The sequence below is a fragment of the Antechinus flavipes genome, chromosome 3 (assembly GCF_016432865.1).
Source record: "Antechinus flavipes isolate AdamAnt ecotype Samford, QLD, Australia chromosome 3, AdamAnt_v2, whole genome shotgun sequence".
Lineage (NCBI taxonomy): Eukaryota > Metazoa > Chordata > Mammalia > Dasyuromorphia > Dasyuridae > Antechinus > Antechinus flavipes.
In genome coordinates this window covers 631,994,640-632,015,606 of record NC_067400.1, presented here as the reverse complement: position 1 = coordinate 632,015,606, position 20,967 = coordinate 631,994,640, and the positions used below count along the sequence as shown (strand labels likewise).

General features: G+C 38.4%; 1 protein-coding gene and 1 long non-coding RNA gene across 2 annotated transcripts in view; one reads left to right on the top strand and one right to left on the bottom strand.

The window, feature by feature from the left end:
- Positions 1-20,967, top strand: part of LOC127556806 (zinc finger protein 665-like) — a 52,339-nt gene that overhangs the window by 5,776 nt on the left and 25,596 nt on the right. The window lies entirely within an intron of this gene.
- Positions 5,532-12,048, bottom strand: LOC127556819 (uncharacterized). Its single transcript, XR_007952526.1, has 2 exons — positions 12,013-12,048; positions 5,532-5,604 (listed from the first exon to the last, which is right to left on the bottom strand). It is a non-coding gene; the product is annotated as an uncharacterized LOC127556819 (long non-coding RNA).

Below are 20,967 nucleotides of genomic sequence, written 5' to 3'. Positions count from 1 at the left end.
AAATGAGAAAAATCAGAATAAAAATAATGGCATGAATACTATTTTTGAAATATGAGAGAAAATTGCCAAATAACATGAATTTAGTTGATTATCTTAGAATTATCTCATGTTGCTGCCCATCCAGCCCTAGCAGCTGGGCAGCTTGTGAGTGGCTAGACCTTGGTGGGGGGAGGACAAGCTGACATGAAACACAGGTCAGGTGGGAGATAAGAGCAAATTCCATTTATTCATCTGAGGATACGGTTTTATCTATATTTCACCAAGGCAATAGTGTTTTCTCCCGGGAATATTAGTCTTTTCTCATGGAACTATTAACTATGAAACCACCCAGACAGTTTCGTTCCTTCCTTAAAATCTCCAAGCACAACCTTTTCCCTAGAGACAGAATAGAGGAGTAGTGAGAACCATCCTGAATTCTCACAGACATGGAAGAAGGGACAATCTGCAGGGAAAACCTGAGCTGGTCTGAATCCTCTGCCTCCTCAAAGCTGGCCCTCAACCTCTCCCTATTCTTTTGTGCTACCTTGAGATAAAGAAGGGATGCTTGAAGCTCACCTAAGGAGTGTAGAGTGTGTCTTAGAAACGGGGCAGGAGGAAACATGCCAGGGCAACAAAACATATCCAAGGCAAAAAAGTAATAGCAAGCTTGATAGATTATTGAGAGGATAAGGTTGATTGATTCAGTTCAACAACCTATTTGCAATATCATGCGGATCAATACTGTCATTATGAGAATTGGCTATTTTATGTTGTATCTTAGACAATTGACTAATTTCTCATGTAACATTTTCAGAATGTCAAGCTTCCTTGTTCAATATTGCTCAATAGTTCATTTGGTAAAGTTGGAATATACATTTTACACAGATAAAATCATGATAATTACGTTCCCTAGAGAAACAAGTTTCTAATTGTACATCCCTGGCTAGGGCTAGGGCTGGGGCTGTTTTGAGTGCTAGGGCTGAGGGGTTAGGTGAAAACTTGGTTTTGCCCAATAGCTCAGCAAAAGAGCTCCCAAAAAAGACCTCAAATAAAGCACAGCCCAGGAATTCCTGGAAACCTTCAGGTATTTTCAGGTTGAAAAGCATTTCCATCAACTAAATGGCTGTCATGGTTGGCTTATATGGTGCCAAGATCGAATTGAGCAAGTAAAAAGTGACAAAGGTGCTCACCAGCAGGAGGATCATCGGGGTGGCTCTGGTCTCTGGGGAGAAATCTGTCAGAGTGAAGCGGTTGGGCTCTCTTGTGCTTGTACAGGAGATAAACCTTGTAGCCACTGATAAAGCTGATGAAGGTCATACATACAGTATCAAGCAGGGAGAACACAACTTCATAGAGCGGGACACTAATAAGAGTCACAATAACAGAATATAACCCGTATTCTTTTGTTTCTGAGGTGTTTCTGGTGCTCCTTGGTCCTTTAAGTTTCCCAAGTATAATCATATTTTGCAGCAGGGGGAAAATGCAGGAGAGGAGAATAGGAAGGATTATGTATTTTAGGACTCTGATTTTAAACTTTATGAATCTGACATTCTGGGGACTGATGATGATGGCCTGAAAACCACTCAGAAGGCAAGTTATGCTGAGGGAAAACCCCTGACCTACTCTGTGAAGGTAGAAGATAATTTTAAAGCTAATGGCATCCAGAAAATTCTTCACAACCAAAGTTACCAATCCCCCTTGGAGAGAAATACCAAGGAGTTGTCCAAAGTCAGCTGGGTAAAAATCAGATCTATGGGTCTCAGCCTCTGACCAGTGAAGAACAAGAAGCTGAAGAGATGAAATAGAAAGAGGTTTTCCTGAACCCTGATTTCTGTCTGGGCCAAGAAGGCAATGCTCAGGAAAATATCCACAGGAATCACGTTCTCAATGTGGTGAGCAGAAGAATTCAGTCTGAGCTTGAGGAACCTGGAGAGAAACACAAGGACTTTATGCCATTTTATTCCTACCTGAGAAGAGCCCAAAACATGACTCCTTACATGCTATAGACAAAGTCAGGGATTTCTCTGCAGTGCTTCTGCTGGTGTGACTTGAGGATGCCTTCTGTCATTTACACATTATTGGATCATAATATCATTTATTTTTTAGCTAAAATGAGTAGGCTCAGCTTTCATGGTCTGATTTGTACAACAAATCAAGAGAAAGTGATTAATGTTTTGTTTCTGGCTCAGTTTTCTGCTCTTCCTGATCTTACTTAAGTAGCTGTTCTGGCTCAAACTCCCTACCTGATGTTTTTCTCAGAACTGGTTTTGGTTGACTTATGACCCTGCCAATTCATTTTGAACTTACAATCCATAATACCCCCTATGTTTTTTCTAGTTACACTTCTTTTTGCACACAGTTGTTTCATGCTTCCCTCCTAGATTCATATAATATCAATTTAGATTCCAGGTCCAAGAGTTTGTATTTAATTTCATTTTATGAGATTCAACCTAATGAATTTAGAAAGACCTAGACAGGCTCGGATATTAGGCTGCATCAAAGAAAGTGAAATTTAATAGCAAAAATGTGTATCCTCTGGGGAATCACTTCTTATTTACATTTTCCCCACCAAATTCTCTTTATGATTCAAGGCATGGCTATGAGGTATGGGTCAGCATCCCCACTAAAAACATTATTTGTTAGTCCCTATTAGAGTAGTTATTTTTAGTAATCACTCCACAGGCAGATTAGTTTTAAAAAGATTTTTTTATCCAATGTTTGAAGAATTAATTGCTTGCAAAAGATTCCTAGTTTTCCTCACATACACACCACATGGAATTCACTGACTATACTCTTCCATGGTTTATTACAAGGGAGAAAGCACACAACTGCTTGCACACACACACACACACACACACACACACAATCTCTCTCTCTCTCTCTCTCTCATATAGAACTTGTAAAATACATAAATGATGAATACATACCAAGGGCTAGGAAATGGACATGGAGATTACATAAGGATTCTGCTGGCTTAGATAATAAACATTTAACAGCTCATGTCATGGTCCCATGTGGGTCAAGCCCATGTACAACCAGTCCATAAAACCGTCTTGCTGGAAGCAGCAGTGGGATTCAGCAACTCGATGGGTATCTGAACAGTCTTTTTTTTTTTTTTTTAATTTTTTATAATAACTTTTCATTGACAGAACCCATGCCAGGGTAATTTTTTTTACAACATTATCTCTTGCACTCGCTTCTGTTCCAATTTTTCCCCTCCCTCCACCCCCTCCCCTATATGGCAAGCAATCCTATATATGTTAAATATGTTGCAATATATCCTAGATACAATATATGTTTGCAGAACCAAACAGTTCTCTTGTTGCACAGGGAGAATTGGATTCAGAAGGTAAAAATAACCCAGGAAGAAAAACAAAAATGCAAATAGTTTACATTCATTTCCCAGTGTTCTTCAGCTGCTTCTATCCATCATTTATCAATTGAAACTGAGTTAGGTCTCTTTGTCAAAGAAATCCACTTCCATCAGAATACATCCTCATACAGTATTGTTGTTGAAGTGTATAATCATCTCCTGGTTCTGCTCATTTCACTTAGCATCAGTTCATGTAAGTCTCTCCAAGCCTCTCTGTATTCATCCTGCTGGTCATTTCTTACAGAACAATAATATTCCATAACATTCATATACCACAGTTTACTCAACCATTTTCCAATCGATGGGCATCCATTCAATTTCCAGTCTGAACAGTCTTTTAAGCATCACATGCTCCCCTCCAGGAATAAGGGAGGGGCTACAAAAGGTGCCCTAAAAATGTCTGCTTACCTAACTGTGGTCTAAGTATCATTACAGGTGTAGATCCCCATCCTGGAGTCAAAACACTAAAATTGTATGAAAACTTCTGTAAAGTTGATTCTGCACAACACTGCTAAATGCAATATGCACACACTGAAAGCCAAATTGAATTAGCTCAGAAGAAATGGGAGATTTGTAAAGTTAGGAAATCCACCCCAAATGGTCATAGGGATTATTTCCATCTGAGCTGTGGTAGATGATTCTGAGCCGGTATTAGTCCATTCAGCCACAGTTGGACACATTTTAACTCCACTCTAACTTAGTGATGTCATTTTGATCTTTGAGAACTAAGGACAACAGTAACCAACCCCAAAGAGATTAAAAAGAAAAAGGTTCTATTTTATAAAAACAGAATACTTCTTTTTGTAGTAGCAAAGAATTGGAAATTGAAGGGATGCCCATCCATTGGGAAGGATGATTGTGATGATAGGGTTAAACAACTTATCAAAATTTTGGGATGCAGTTAATTCAGTCATCAAGGAAAAAATAATATCCTTATGATCATACATTAACTAAATAGAAAAAGAAGAGGCCAATGAATATGCATTCAAAATTGCAAAACCAATAAATAAATCTAAAATAAGCACGAAGACATAAAAGTTTAGAAGGAAAATAGATAAACTAGAACTCCCTATCAATTGATGAATAAGATTAACATTTGTTTTTTTGAAAAAACTAATGAAGTTGATGAACACTTAGCTAATCTGATTAAAAAGAAGAGCAAGAAATCATATCAATAAAATATGAATAAGCTAAAATCACAATAAAACAAAATTAAAAATGAGGACAAATCACAGGCATAGGCCAACAAAATGGAAAACACCAACTATAGGGGAATGCCTTCAAAAATGTAAAAAAGAAAATGGAACTCCTGGGAAGAATTTATCAATTGAAGATGAGGACCACAGCAGCAGAGGGATATTCAAAAGTGATAAAGCAGCTGAGCCTTAACTCATCTTGACATGGTTAGCAATGTGATATAGGTTATATGAGTACAATGATGTAAAACATTTCCATATTAGTAATTTTTTTTTTGCAAGAAGATGCAAATAAAAATGAAGGAAGGAGAAAGAAGGAAGGAAGAAAGAAAAAAGAAAGGAAGGAAAGAAGGAAGTGAAAAATAGTATGTCTATTCAGCTTATATCAGTTTTTTTTTTTTTTAAATAAATGGATAGCATTTCTCATCTATTGTCTTTTGGGATTGTCTTGGATCATTGTATTGCTGAGAATAGTTAAGTCATCCACAATTCTTCCTGGTATAACATTGCTGTTAATAGTATATACAATGTTTTCCTATTCTGTTCCCTTTCTATCAATTCAGATGAGTCTAGGTTTTTCTGAAATCATCCTGCTCATCATTTCTTATAGCACAAAAATATTCCATTATCATTATATATCACAACTTGTTCAGCTATTCCCCAATTGATGGACTGTAATGACGGCGTATTTAAAATCAGCTGGAGTCAGGAATTCAGGTTAAGGGAAAAATCTTCAATATTTATTGAAGTGAAGAGGTGAATAAAGATTGCGATAGCAAATATAGGCAAGAAAGATTGTGATAGCAATATGGGCAGTTGCGACAGGAAGCCAGCTAACAGAGAGAGATGTGAGCTGAGCCAGCCGTGGCAATGGCCATCCCAAAAGTCTCTCCTTCCCCTTCCTCTTCCACTCCCCTGCCTCCACCCACCAAAATCATCATTTCCTATACAACACATCAGGACCTGCACAAAGAGTGGGCGGGGGCCATTCTTTCTCCAAGCTTATATATTAATAGAGTATGGTCCAATCACTATTCAGCCTCATGTGCTTGGGACCTCAGTACATCAACTCAAGCCTCAGCCCATTACATCTCCCGCTTTCTTTTGTTTTAGAACACAGGTGATCATGCCATCCCTGACTCCTCAGGGAGGTCAGAGCCCCCAAGGGGAGGTGATCACAACCTCCCTGATTTCTCAGGAAGGGAGATGAAAAGCACCAAAGGGAAGTGGGGGTTGCTAGCAGGTTTCTAGGCTCAAGGGTCTTATTATGCACAAACCCACCAGCATGGGAACACATAGCACATAGCACATAGCAACAACGCAGAGACTATTAGTGATGACTCTCCCCACAGTCAGTGCAGGCTTGATGTGGTGTAACAAACATGAATTATACACCCAAGTAACAGTATAACAAACAATATAAATCAACATTATGATGTAAAAGATTGCCAGAAGTCCTAGAAGGAGAGTATGTAAATAGCAGTCACACATACACCTCTTCAGCAGCCAAGAGATAGTCCAAAACCAATCTATTGTTCATTGCTTCACATATCAGGGAATCCAATGATCTCCCCAAGTTTTTGAAGTTCAGCAAAAGTCTTTTTATGTCTTAGGGAATCCAATGATTCCAGCAGATTTTGAAGTCCTGTAACAGTCTTATCATTTCTCAGAAAATCCAATGATTCCTGAGGGCTTTCAAGTCTTATGTCTCAAAGAATCCAATGATTCCTGAGGGATTTAAAGTCCTACAACAATCTAATGTCTCAGAGAATCCAATGATTTCTGAGGGTTTTGAAGTCCAATGATTTTCTATGTCCATGAGTCAAACGCCATAACTGCCACACTCTTTCAATGGTGAGCACAATCAGCAACAGAACCACCGGATGTTTCTTGGGTCTTCTCCTTCGTTTCAAGGGTCTGCTCCGTCTCTCTGCGATCGATAAGGCGAATATCACTCGTTGGCACCCATCTGATTCCTTCTCCACTTGTAGAGATACAAGCAAACTCTCTCCCCCAAGCAATTAGCCTATCTGGTCCCTTCCATTCACCACTTTCTGGCTCTCTCCACATCACCTGGCGATTATCTAAAGATAGTGGAGCTGCTTGCACTGGACATTGCCCTTCCGGTGGGTTATAAAACCTGTCTGCCGGAGCCAGTGCATCTTTGTCAAAAATCAAGAAGTTAATAGTATAAAGAGCTAGATTTAGTAGTTCTCTAGTTACCTGTGGCTCCCCCTTTCTTTTGTTTTTGGAGGAGCGTCTTAATATCTCTGTTTCTCCTCTCTACTATTGCCTGTCCTTGAGGATTAAAGGGTATGCCAGTGGTGTGTAAAATCTTATACTATGCACAAAAGTGTGCAAAATGTTCGGAGGTGTATGCAGGACCATTGTCTGTTTTTATTGCTTGTGGCACACCCATAATGGCAAATGCCTGCATGAGGAATTCAGTGACCACTCAGGCTGTCTCTTTTGCTGCTGGTATGGCAAAAGTGAATCCTGAAAAGGTGTCTACCACAACATGGATAAAAGACAGATGACCGAAAGATTTATAATGGGTCACATCCATTTGCCAGATTTCATTGGGTCTCAAACCACGAGGGTTCTTCCCTGGAGGCAGTGTAGGAGCGTGGAAAGGAAGGCAAGCTGTACAGCTTTTTACTATGCTCCTAGCTTCCTCTTTTGTAATCCCAAATTGTAAACGCAAAGCTCGAGCAGCCTGATGGTATTTAGATGGGATTCCTAGGCCTCCTGAAATAAAGGCATACTGGCTAACATAGTTAAAAGGCTATCTGCCTTTGAATTCCCATCAAAAATAGGACCTGGGAGTCCACTATGTGAGTGGACATGCAAGATATAAATCTTACCTGGATGTTTTCTCACTTGCTCCTGAAGTTCCTTAAAGAGTTGATATATATTAGAAGCTGCAAATTTTATTTGGGCTGTGGCAATTCTTTGTACCACACCTACTGAATAGGCTGAATCAGATATTATATTTATGTCTCCTGGGTAATAAGTGAGAACTAACATGATTGCATATAATTCGTTCTGCTGAGTGGACTGAAAAGGAGTTCTGACTACTCTCTTTATAGTTAAGTCTACAGCACAAATATTGTGTTTGGATGCATCTGTAAAGATAGTTGGTCCTTTAAGAGGAACTTTGGAAACTTTTTCTTCAAGAATCCATCGCCAATTATGTAAAAGTCTGGTTATCTTTAATGGAGACCCATGTGTAAAATTTGGAGCCATGGCTAATAAAATATGCCACTCTGGGATGGTCTCACAACACACATTAATTTGTGTATTGGTGTAAAAGGTGTATATCTTATCAGGTCTTGCCCCAGATAATTGTACTGCTCGCTTAATGGCCTTTAACAAAATTCTAGCCACAAGCACTGGGTAAGGAGTAAGGCTTTGTTTTGGTTGTGCCGGGAGGGTCACCCACTCTATCACACTGTCTCCTTGATGAAGGACTGCTGTGGGTGCCTCTTGTGTGGCAAAAACTGATATTTCCAAGGGCTTTTGAGTGACTCCTTCAACCACATTGGATAAAGCCAGCGCAACTTTTCTCAAAGCCTCTTGAGCTTCTTTTGTAAGCTGGCGTGGTGAATTTAAAGCACTGTCTCCCCTTAAAATATCATATAATGGTTGTAACTGATAGGTAGTCAAGCCTAACACTGGTCGCATCCATTGGATATCTCCTATCAATTTCTGAAAATCATTTAAGGTATTTAGCTTCTCTGTTCTTAAGGACAGTTTTTGTACTGTAAGCACCTTAGGGTATACTTCATATCCTAAATATTGAAAAGGAGCATGTCTTTGAATTTTCTGTTCAGCTATGTATAATTTGTAGTATCTTAGTGTTTCTATGGTCTTTTGTAGACATGCTTCTAGCATTTGTTCTTCAGGTGCACATCCCAATATATCATCCATATAATGTAATAGCATAACTTTTGGAAATGCTTTTCTTATTGGAGCAAGAGCAGCAGCAACATACATTTGACACATAGTGGGGCTGTTTTTCATTCCCTGTGGCAAAACTATCCATTCATATCTTTTATAAGGCTCAGCTAAATTAACACTGGGCACTGAAAAGGCAAAGCTTTTCATAGCCTCCTTATCCAGAGGGATAGAATAGAAACAATCCTTAATATCGATGACCCAAAGAGGTTACTCTCTAGGCAATTGAGTAGGAGATGGAAGTCCAGGCTGAAGAGTTCCCATACTTTCCGTCTGTTCATTTACTTTTCTTAAATCAGTGAGCATCCTCCATTTTCCTGATTTCTTTTTTACAACGAACACTGGGGAATTCCAAGGACTTAGAGAAGGTTGTAAATGCCCTTGTTCAAGCTGCTCCTGTACTATATCTAATAAGGCCTGAATTTTATCACTACCTAAGGGCCACTGTTCTATCCACACTGGTGTATCAGTTTTCCATTGGATAGGAACAGGTGAAAGTGTTGGCAGGCCTTCAACAGCAGCCCTGCTTAAAAAAACCGAAGTACTCATTTTTAACCCTAATTGTTGTAAAATGTCTCTTCCCCACAGATTGATGGGGAGTTTTTCAACTATAAAAGGAGTAAAAACTCCTGTTTTGCCTTCAAAGGTCCATCTCATAGGGGCATCACTAACTTCAACTGCTATTGATCCTCCTACTCCAGACATATAGGTGTCTGCTTTAATCTTTGGCCAGTGACTGGGCCAATTGGCACCTCTAATAACTGTACGATCCGCACCTGTGTCTACCAATCCTTCCAAATGGTAGGCCATTTATATAGATCGTGAGCATAGGTCAGTCAGCTGTTACAGCTGATGTCCAGTATATTCCTGGATTTTGTGGTCTGGAGTCAGAATCTGGGTGACTATCACCAGGTTGCTTATTAGGATTCTGTATGAGTAAACCTGATGCTACTACTTCTCCTGGATGATAAGTCACACATTGTCTACCTGTATTAGTGACTGGGATATTATCTACACATTCCCCAGTTTCCCACATCAGTGTGTGGATGGTCACTGTTTTGTACATACAAAAAGGAGGTGAAATGGTCAAGCCTACTGTGTCTGGAGGTAGGGGATCCATAGGCTGGAGAGGAACAGATTTCACTTCTCCAGGGGGTATCTCAGTTGTCCCAGCTGCATACAGCTCTATTCTCCCCAATTGTAATTCCCTTCTGCCATCAGGTTGCTTCCTGGCTGGTTGACTGTGTAATCCCCTTCTCCCATCATATGGCTTTCTGGCTGATTGGTCATGTCTGGGTACTGGACTTCTAGGTACTCTCTGGGTGCACCATTGGCTGCCATCATGCCCCAAGTGTTTTTTGCCTTGGGCCCTGGGGCTAGGCCCCTCATCCCGTTTCCCTGAATCTGTCTACATTCTGAGGCCCAATGGAAGTCTCTGTTGCATTTTGGACATGGGGTACTGGGTCTTGTTCTCCCACCTTGTTTTCCCATTCTATCTCTATACCAACATTGAGCTTTCAGATGCCCTACTTTTCCACACTGAAAGCATCTACGAGTCTCTCTGGAAGTCCCTTGCCAAGAGGGACTCTGTCTTCCCATGTTTGGATTTTGGGAAATCTGCACCATAGCCTGGGTATAAAAGGCATCTGTGCCCACTGTGGCACAGCGTCTTATGATCTCCTCTAAAGGAGCATCCTTGCGCAGTCCTAGTATAATTCTTCTGCAAACCTCATTAGCATTTTCCTTAGCAAGTTGCCTTATCAAAATGTCTGTTATTGGATTTTCTCCATTTGTTCTTGTGATAGCTGTCTGCAAACGTCCCAGAAAGTCAGCAAAGGGTTCATTTGGCCCTTGTGTTATTTTTGTGAAGGCCCCACCCTTGTCGTCTTTATTGTGGAGGGAAGCCCACGCTTTTGTAGCATTAGCAGCAATTTGCTCATATGCTGCTATAGAATAATTTGTACTGTGACATCTGCATAAGGACCAACACCTGTTAGTAGGTCATAGGTGATTGCAGCATGAACTCCACTTTGACTATTTTGTTGGGCTTGTATCCTACAGAGCTCACTATATTCAGAAAGCCACAAGTAGTTTTGTCCAGGTTCTGGGCATATCTTTGCTATAGATTTCCAGTCATTAGGGGTCAAGATTTCAAAAGCCAAATTCTGTAATAACATCTTAACATAAGCTGATGTAGCCCCATAAAGAGTGCAAGCTTTTTTCAGGTCTTTGAGGATTTCTATATCAAAAGGAGAGTATCTTCTACTTTCTTGACCTGAAGAATTAAACTGTTGAATAACTGGAAAAATGTGGTGTTGGAATTCCAATACATTTCTCCCTTCTTCTTTGGCCTTAAGTAGTCCCTTTTGCAATCTACTCAGCAGCTGGATGCTGGGGGGGAGGTGCTGGATGCTGGGGGGGAGGTGCTGGTGCTGTCACTGCTCCCCCCACTACCCCTCCTCCCTCCATCCCGGAGGGTGGAATTGATGGAGGAAAGCCAATTACCTGTTCCTCAGGTGGGGCTGAAGCTGCCTCAGATTCACCCCGCCCTGGAGCCTCACTTAAGTCTCCATGCCCTGTGGGGATATGGCCATTAATCTGTTCTTTGTCTTCCTCTTTTATCTGAGGCTTCCGCATTTGGCCATTCCTTTTCTCCTAGAACTTATACGGTATTTTAAAGCCAGCTGTATCATATTGTATAAATAGAATGCCTCGAAGGAAACTGAATGAGGACCGTTTTCATTGTTATATGCAGCGAGCTGTTGACCAACCAATGCCCAGTTATCTAGAGAGATTTGCTCTTCCTCTAAGAACCAAGAGGAGGTGCGTTTTAATATACCCAGAAGTTTGGCTGCATGTTCCCAAGTTACAAGTAGCCCTTGCTCTTCTATCAGCTTAAGCAGGCTTTCTATAGCACCACTCCTGGGTGGGGCTGGGGGTGGGGGGGTTGGGGTGGGGGATGGAGAATCTTTACCTAGGATCTGTCCCATTTCAGCCAAAAAGTTACTAGTTTAGTCTTTAAGAAAATAAGTTCCCTGTTTGTCTTATACTCACCTAAGTTCCTGGTCACTGGAGACTTCTTCAGTGAAAGTAGGGTCCTTGGTTCCCATGCTTGGGCGCCAAATGTAATGACCGCGTATTTAAAATCAGCTGGAGTCAGGAATTCAGGTTAAGGGAAAAATCTTCAATATTTATTGAAGTGAAGAGGTGAATAAAGATTGCGATAGCAAATATAGGCAAGAAAGATTGTGATAGCAATATGGGCAGTTGCGACAGGAAGCCAGCTAACAGAGAGAGATGTGAGCTGAGCCAGCCGTGGCAATGGCCATCCCAAAAGTCTCTCCTTCCCCTTCCTCTTCCACTCCCCTGCCTCCACCCACCAAAATCGTCATTTCCTATACAACACATCAGGACCTGCACAAAGAGTGGGCGGGGGCCATTCTTTCTCCAAGCTTATATATTAATAGAGTATGGTCCAATCACTATTTAGCCTCATGTGCTTGGGACCTCAGTGCATCAACTCAAGCCTCAGCCCATTACAATGGACATCCCCAATATACAATTCTTTGCCACCACAAAAAGAGCTGTTATAAATATTTTTGTACACCATTATGCCTTTTGGAAATACAGACCCAGCAATGATAATAGTGGATTAAAGCTTATGTAGTTTTACAGCCCTTTGGGCATGGATCCATGGAAATAATCTTGAGCTACTATTACCCTAAAGGTAGCTAAGTGATATAGTAGGTAGTGTACTAAGATACAGGAAGATTGAATTCAGATCTGATCTCAAACACTAGCTGTGTGATGCTTGACAAGTTACTATTTGTCACAGATTCCTAAACTATAGAATGGGGAAAATAACAGCACTTACCTTTCAGGGCTGTTGTGAGAATAAAGTAAAATAATATCAGTAATGTACTTGGCACAATTTCCGGCATACAGTGGATATTTAATAAATGCTTGTTTCCTTCCCATTTGGATTCCCCTTTATTCTGCTATCCAGTGTTCTCCAGAAAAGTTATCATGTGATAAATCATGCTGTAAGAGTGAGAGAAGGAAGTGTAGTTTTAGCTCATGAATCCATTCCCAGGAGTACAGAGGCAGTTATTTCTCAACCTGATAACAATAGAATAGTTGTAATTATTTTCTTGAGCCTATGGCCAAGTTATAACCAGGACATATTGAAATGGATTATCACTATTTATTTCAAATATCTCACTTTGGTACTAATGACATTGTCAGAAAGAATATAGAAAAGTTACCAAATATTATAAGGGGAGAAACTGAAGGCCGTGGAGACAAGTTCTTTTCTTCACAGTTCCCAATGAAAGCAACTTATACAGAAAAGAAAATGTAAATAGGAAAATGAACAGCTCAATAAGCAGATGTAAAAAACCCAAAGATTTGGTAGATAGACAGGTCTCTTGTAACTTTCTAGTTCTTAGGGCTAATGGCAAACAATTTCTGCATCCTGAGGGAAGAGAATCTAGATGAACATTTTGCTCACACACAGCTACCACCTTTAGCTAATCCTGAAGTGTTCAAATCCTTACAAAGTGTTAACTCACTGGAATTGATAAAAACAATGCTTATGTTTACACTTTTGAGAGTTCACATATTAGCTCACATATTAGAGTTCACAAGTCAGGATTCAGTATGAGATTCACAAATTTTCGCTTCCTACAATCCCACTCTCTCAGAGGAGGAGTCAACCTGTGGGTTCACACCTTTAAGAGATCATATATAAGAAGTTCTTAGAGCTTCAGTGAGGAGTCAGTTGAGGAGATTGAGAAGCTAGAGACGGCAGTCGGGCAGAACTGGGAATTCAGAAAAGGAGAGGCTAAAGCTGGCAGAGGCAGAGGCAAAGGACTAGCAACAAGAGCTCTCGGAACCAAAGAAAGCTAACGGCTATTTTGGAAGAGACAATAAAGTGGTCTTTTAACACCTGGCTGCATTTGAGGTGATTATTACTTGCAACTGAAACTAAGGTTGCCTCCAGAACCCCAAGAAATCTGCTCCCAGAGAACAATCATATTTTATTTTATTTATTTTTTTTTATTTTAATAGCCTTTTATTTACAGGTTATATGTTTGGGTAACTTCACAGCATTGACAATGGCCAAACCTCTTGTTCCAATTTTTCCCCTCCTTCCCCCTACCCTCTCCCCCAGATGGCAGGATGACCAATAGATGTTAAATATATTAAAATATAAATTAGATACACAATAAGTATATATGACCAAACCATTATTTTGCTGTACAAAAAGAATCAGACTCTGAAATATTTAGCCTGTAAAGGACATCCAAAATGCAGGCAGGCCAAAATATAGGGATTGGGAAGTCAATGTAATGGTTCTTAGTCATCTCCCAAAGTTCTTTCGCTGGGTGTAGCTGGTTCAGTTCATTACTGCTCCATTGGAACTGATTTAGTTCATCTCATTGCTGAGGATGGCCAGGTCCATCAGAATTGGTCATCATATAGTATTGTTGTTGAAGTATATAATGATCTCCTGGTCCTGCTCATTTCACTCAGCATCAGTTCATGCAAGTCTCTCCAGGCCTTTCTGAAATCATCCTGTTGGTCATTTCTTGCTGAACAATAATATCCCATAATATACCACAATTTATTCAGCCATTCTCCAATTGATGGACATCCACTCAGTTTCCAGTTTCTGGCCACTACAAAGAGGGCTGCCACAAACGAACAATCATATTTTAGAAAAAAAAGAGAACACCACACATAAGACCTTAAAAACTGATACATCACTGACACACAACAGAGATGAAAACTTTCCTATATAAAATAAAAGCTGGTGAGCCATTTTGGGGGATGTCCCCCTCATCTGGGGTTTTTGAGACTTAGAGTCCATCTGTGATGCACTGGCTGATTAGAGACTATAGGGTTCTGTAGTGCCCTCATTACTTCTGAACATACAACCTGAGATGTACACCCAAAGAACAACATACAGGCCCTCTTGATGCTAGTATTTTTAGCACCACATCAAATAAATTGGCAATTCTTGTTTTACTTCAGATTTTATCAGAAATGACTTTAGTTTATCCTTTTTACACAAAATGTTTACTCTTGGTTTAATATTGGTAATTTAATACAATAATAATGTCTATTTATTTCTAGGTTTTCCAGTGTTTTAAAAAATGTTTTCAACTTATTGAAGAAAACATCATTCCATAATATAGTACAGAAAAAAAGATGATTGCCCATGGAACTTCAAATCTGCCATGTACAACTTGCTATTCTTTCCAAATATACAAAGTTAGTGCATATATAAAAAACTCCTGACTCTTACTTACTTAAAAATTCAATAAAATGGAATTCTAGGGTTTGATTATCTTCTTAGTTTCTGATCAATCTTTATGCCAGAATGAATTTTAACTATGAAAAAATACAAGAGAAGACTATTGAATGAATTTTTTTTTTTTAGGTTGGGTGGTCTTTTTTAAGAGACTTAGTAAACTTTTTGTTAACTATTATTGCAACAATAGGAGAGTAATAACAATAATTTTACCTAATCTAAGTTCTGATTTACCTTGCTCACTTGCTATGTGAGGTAAAAATCTCTCGTGATTGTAATTTAGTATTTTTCCAAATTTTGAATTCAGGTATGGCTGTCTGAGTAGCAGCAGGTGGTACATTTGATATGTTGAGATTCAGAAAGGATCTCCAAAGTTTGGAGATCACAGACTAGTGTCGTGGGGTGTCTTAAAAGAATTTGCAGGCTTGAATCCATCTCCAAGTTCAAGAGACAAAATTTATTGTAATACCGATTGAAGCGGGCTAAGCTCCAAAAGAATTTTAGCAAAAAAACCAAAAGAAAGAAGACAAATTTAACTGTCACTGCTATGCTAATTTTATATCCCAAAGGAAGAATTGAGGACTGGTCTATTCCCTATTGTCTCAGGAACTTGGTTATCACTGACCAGATGATTATATATTTGTCAGTCAGTAATGTTTGAAGGACTATTCTAAAGCCAGAAGACTTTAGAATCATTTACAGACAGATTTGTTAGAACAATAGCACTCTAAGGTCAGAGGGTCTTGGATCCTTAATATAGCTTCTCTAAAGTCTAAAGGAAGAAATATTATTATATTCCTAGGCCAGAAGTTTTTAACAGTCATTGATGAACAGATTGTTCGAACAATAGCACTCTAAGGTCAGGGGCCCCTCAGGATCACTGATTCTAAAGTCAGAAAACTTTAGAATCATTGAGAGATTGTTACAACAGAATACCTCTAGGGTCAGGGAATCTTAAAATTATTAATACATTTCCCTTAGAAGTTGTACCCTAAAACAATAAACTGGGAAAACATTTTTACAGTCAAAGGTTCTGATAAAGGCCTCATTTCCAAAATATATAGAGAATTGACTCTAATTTATAAGAAATCTAGCCATTCTTCAATTGATAAATGGTCAAAGGATATGAACAGACAATTCTCAGACAAAGAAATTTAAACTATTTCTAACCATATGAAAATATGCTCCAAATCATTATTAATCAGAGAAATGCAAATTAAGACAACTCTGAGATACCACTACACACCTGTCAGATTGGCTAGAATGATAGCCATCATTGGGAAAGATAATGTGGAATGTTGGAGGGATGTGGGAAAACAGGGACACTGATACATTGTTGGTGGAATCAGGAACCAGGAACCAGGAAAAGGAAGTTCTACCCCTCTAACCAGTTCAGTTCATGGTTTCCATGATGTGAGTAAACTGGGATCTTCACCCTCTGAAAAAGAATGATTGAAATAATAGTAGAAAGAGTGGTAGAAAAGAGAGGATATCCTATCTCATGAGTTTTAAGAATACAGGTAACCAATCAGGAAAAGTTACCTACAAAACCACAAAAGGTTCCATATTAGGCATTTGGGACATGCTCTAAAAGGTCCTCGGCAGTACCTGCATTTTAGAAGAACAAGGGCTGCCTAAAGAGGGCATACTAATACTATGTACACTAATATTTACCTTTCCACATTTCTCTGGTCTGCCGTATTTGTTTTGCAAAGTTTCTACAGAGCTCTGTTCATTGCTCTGTTCATTTCAGCACAAATGTTTGAAAGTATTCTATTTCATTGAGCAATGCCCCCCTCTCCACCTTAGTATGGAACTCATTTTTAGTAGTAAGCTATTTGTGGTACTAAGGCTTTATCTTTTTCTTTTTGGAATATCATGTTCCAGGTTTATTCCTTTATAGTAGCAATTACTAAGTCTTGGGTCTATTTGACTGTGGCTCCTCTGTACACAAAATCAATCATGCTGCTTGATGTATTTTTTTCCTCTGATCTCTGGATTTTTGTTAGGACATTCCACTTTAATTTTCCCCCCAGAAAGTTATGTGTATTCTTTCCATTTTACTCTGCCCTCTAATTCTGATAGGTCTGGGCAGTTTTCCTTCATAAATCTTGAAATATGGTATCTAGGTTCCTCTTGTTATCATGGATTGCAGGTGCACAGATAATGATTCAGTGATTGCTCCTCCCTGCAGTTTTCTATTATTTGTTTTTGATATTGCATTTTGTTTTATTTTTTCAGTCTTTTCACTGTTTAAATATTTGTTATTGTCCAGTGCAGTTATTAACATCTGTTTGGTGTTTTCCAATTTTTAAGGTATCTGTTACCTGCATAAATTTCTCTTCTGAAACTGAGCTAAAAATTCTCCCTTCAAGACTTCCAATGTTCTCATTTTCCTCCAGAGTTTTCATTACACTTATATCATTAAAAAGGTCTTCTTTTCATTTTACTTTTTCTAGTTCCCTTGATGGCCAACTTTTGTTTTCCTTTGAGATTTTCATTGTTGATGTTTAAAGTCATTCACCTTGTTTATCTGTAAAAATCCCTTTACTATGGGAAAAGGTTTGTTTTGTGTTGAGGTGTGGGGAATAAGTTTATGTATTGTGATTAAACATTTTGAAGTAAATGTTTCTGAGTGAAAAAACTAATTTTTCTGTAAATGACTCAATGATACTGGCAGGTGGTGGATCCACTTCTTACAATTAAGGAAATACCATTTTGGGGGCCTGGAGACATTGATAAAGAAGTTATCCCCCTTGATAATCCTTAGGAATACCATAGAACCTTGGGGAAAGGGTGAGATGTAATATACTTGAGTTTCGAGTAGTGGAAACCAAGGTATAAGTATTGCAATTTTGACATTCTTAGAACTAAAATTTTGAGTTTGGGGAGAACCAGTGGAAAGATTCCCTGAATGGGACATTTTACTATATAGTCTAAATTACCTAATTTTAGAGAAAAATTTCAAAAAATTATTTTGAGTCATAAATTTATAGTAGATATCTCCCTGAGGTACAGTGCCTCACAAGTCAGTCCCATCTGTGGTGTTCTCTTCTTTTATATAATATAATGGTTCTCTGGGAGCAGGTTTCTCGGGGAGGTTTTCTGGAGGTAGCCTTCATTTCAGTTAAAAGTAATAATTACTCCAAATGCAGCCAGATGTTAAAAGTTCAGATCTTTTATTGCTTCTTCCAAAATAGCCCGGTTAGTTTTCTTTGAGACCTATCTCTCTGCTTGGTTCCAAGAGCTCCCTCTGAATGTCTCCAAATCCAAAGATTTGTCCTTCAGCCTCCAGCCAGCACAAAGATGGAAAATGGAATGAATCTCTTGTCTCTTTGCCTGGGGCTGGGCAGCTTTCTGGAGAGCCTTTCAGACCAGCCTTGGTCTCAGTGGGAGAAGTGCAGGAACCCAGCCACCACAGTAGTGTGAGATGAAGTGAATGAATCTGACTCCACCTCCGAGAGTGGGATTGTGGGATCTGAGAGTGGGATTATGAGTTTCTTCCCAGAGTGCTCTCTGGCCTAAGAGCTTCTTTGCTTATATGAACTCTCTAAAGGTGTGAACACAAGCATTGTTTCTATCAGTTCCACTTAGTACCTTATTTCTTCTGGCCCATAACATCTCCTTGTAAGATCAGATCAATCATACTGAACCATGCTAAATTAGATAATTATTGTCTCTATCAACTCTAATGAATTAACACTTTGTAAGGATTCCAACACCAATGGTGATCATTTGCTGATTGCTTGATACTTTTAATATTATTGACTTCTATATAAATGTTGATATACTGATACATTTTGCATTCATTAATTTTATAGATGTATTGATATTAAGGTTAATGTGAAAAATTGCTAAATGTGAGAATTATTAGATTGCTACTATTTAGGAATAAAGTTCATATTCTTTTAGAAATATTTAATTTATTTTAATTTATGGAATAAAGCAAATATTTTTATAACTTAATATAATAAAAAGATGATTACACATAAAACTTGAAATCTATTATGTACAATTTGCTATTCATTTTAAATATATGAAAGGTTTATCATATATATTTCCTTATTTTTCTTCCTTCACCTTACCCTAGAGATTGCAACCATTAGACACAATATATGTTTGTAGAAAGACACACACACATATATATGAAAAATCATTCTAGACATACTTTCATTCATCAGTTCTTTCTCTGGATGCAGATACTCTCTTTCTTTATATGACTTTTGTAGTTAATTTGACAGTTATGATACTTATGATATTATGGTATAAAATAAATATGATATTTATGATCTTCAAAACAAGTTATTTGCTCAAAATAATTCTTAAAACAACATTGCTATTACTATATTCAATGTTGTATTTATTGTATACATTTTTTCTATTTCTAGTGACATCATTCTGCATTCATTCAGAGAGATCTTCCAAGTCTCTTCTCAAAATACACATTTTGTTATTTTTGTGAAATTGTAATATTCCTGTATAATAATATATTAAATTACTATACCCATTTTGAAATAAGAAGAAAATCTAGTAGTTTCCAAATTGAGGCTATCATGAGAAGAATATTGACTATTGTTGTCTAAAGATCTTTTTCTGTTTTCTGATTTCTATGGGGTATTGATATAGTAGTAAGAATATTTGTATTGATAGTCTAGAATCCTACAGATTACTCAAGGAATAAAAGTTTTAATAATAACCAGTTTGAAATTACTCTTACCCTGGTTATTTATATTCTGAAATAACTCACTGTTTCTAAGCAATGAAATGTTGGTCTATTCTAATACTTAGGGTCAGATCCAGGTCTCATTTGATGTGGGCATTCATTTCCTCCACCTGGAGCTTTCAGGACATCATCTTGAGCAGGAGAATATGAATTTGCTGTCACAGTAAAATTTGGGCTTTCTTCTCACAAAGAGTATAACAGTACCTGGTAATTTGTGAGTCAGTGGTGATCAACACATAGGGACTAACAGCTGGGAAACATGAAGCCAGGAGAGCAGATGTATGTATCAACCTAGGTGGGAACTTTATAAATGATATATATGTTGTCAAGATACAGTTGAGTAAGTAGGAGCAAACAAAGTTGCTCATTAACAAGAGGAAAAATTTTGTGGTTCTGGTCTCAGGGGAGACTCTGGGGGAGAGGCAGATGAGGTGAACTTGCTGGACTTGCTTGTGATGTCTGTATAAAAGAAACACCATGTAGCCATTATTAGAGATCATGAGTCCCCAAAAATAGCATCAGGAAGGGAGATAATAGTTATCAAAGGGACACTTCAGATGTAGAAGGAATGATATGAATACAATATCCATAATGTTGTATCTCAGTCCTGCTTGTGGTGTGCCTTGCTCCTTTAATTACCCAAAGAACACAGACATTTAAAAGTAAGTGGAAAGTCCAACAGAAGAGACCAGAGGAAATGAGGTATTTGGAGGCTCTGACTTTAAGATCTGCCCAAATGGAGTTACTGGGGCTGATGGTGATGGCCTGAAGGCAACTCAGAAGGCAGCTTATGTTGAGTGAAAGATTCTGAGCTGCTCTGTGAAGATAGAAAACAATTTTACAGCCAATTTCATCCAGGAAATTCACCAATCCCAAAGCTGTCATTGTTTGAGGGATGCCTTTTGAGAGAAGTCCAAGGCAGTTAGCCAAAGCCAGTTGAGTGACAATGGTATCTATCCATCTTATCTTATGTCCACTGAGAAACAGAAGGATGAAGAGACAAATAAAGAAGGAATTCCCTAAAACCTCAATTCCTGTCTGGGAGAAAAGGCAACACACAAGATTAAGTTTGTAGATTTCATGATAGTGATATCTTGATGATAAGAACTACTACCAAAGTCAGAGAGATCTAGAGAAAAATACTAATTGATATTTATAATCATTGCTTTCTCAGTCCCTCCTTCTTCTCCCTTCCCTCCCCTTTTGGGGGAATCTTTTTCTGGTTTTTACAATTCTCCACACTGATACTTGAAATAAAGCCCTCAATCTACTGCTTAAGAAGGCACAAGTTGGCATTAAAGTTTCTTTATTCTTTTCTAAGCAGTTCATAAATTATTTAAATAACTATCCCTGTGATTACAATCCTTTTGAATCAGAGTTCAAAGGGTTTACAGTCTTTAACAATATCAACTTCAGTTTGTGT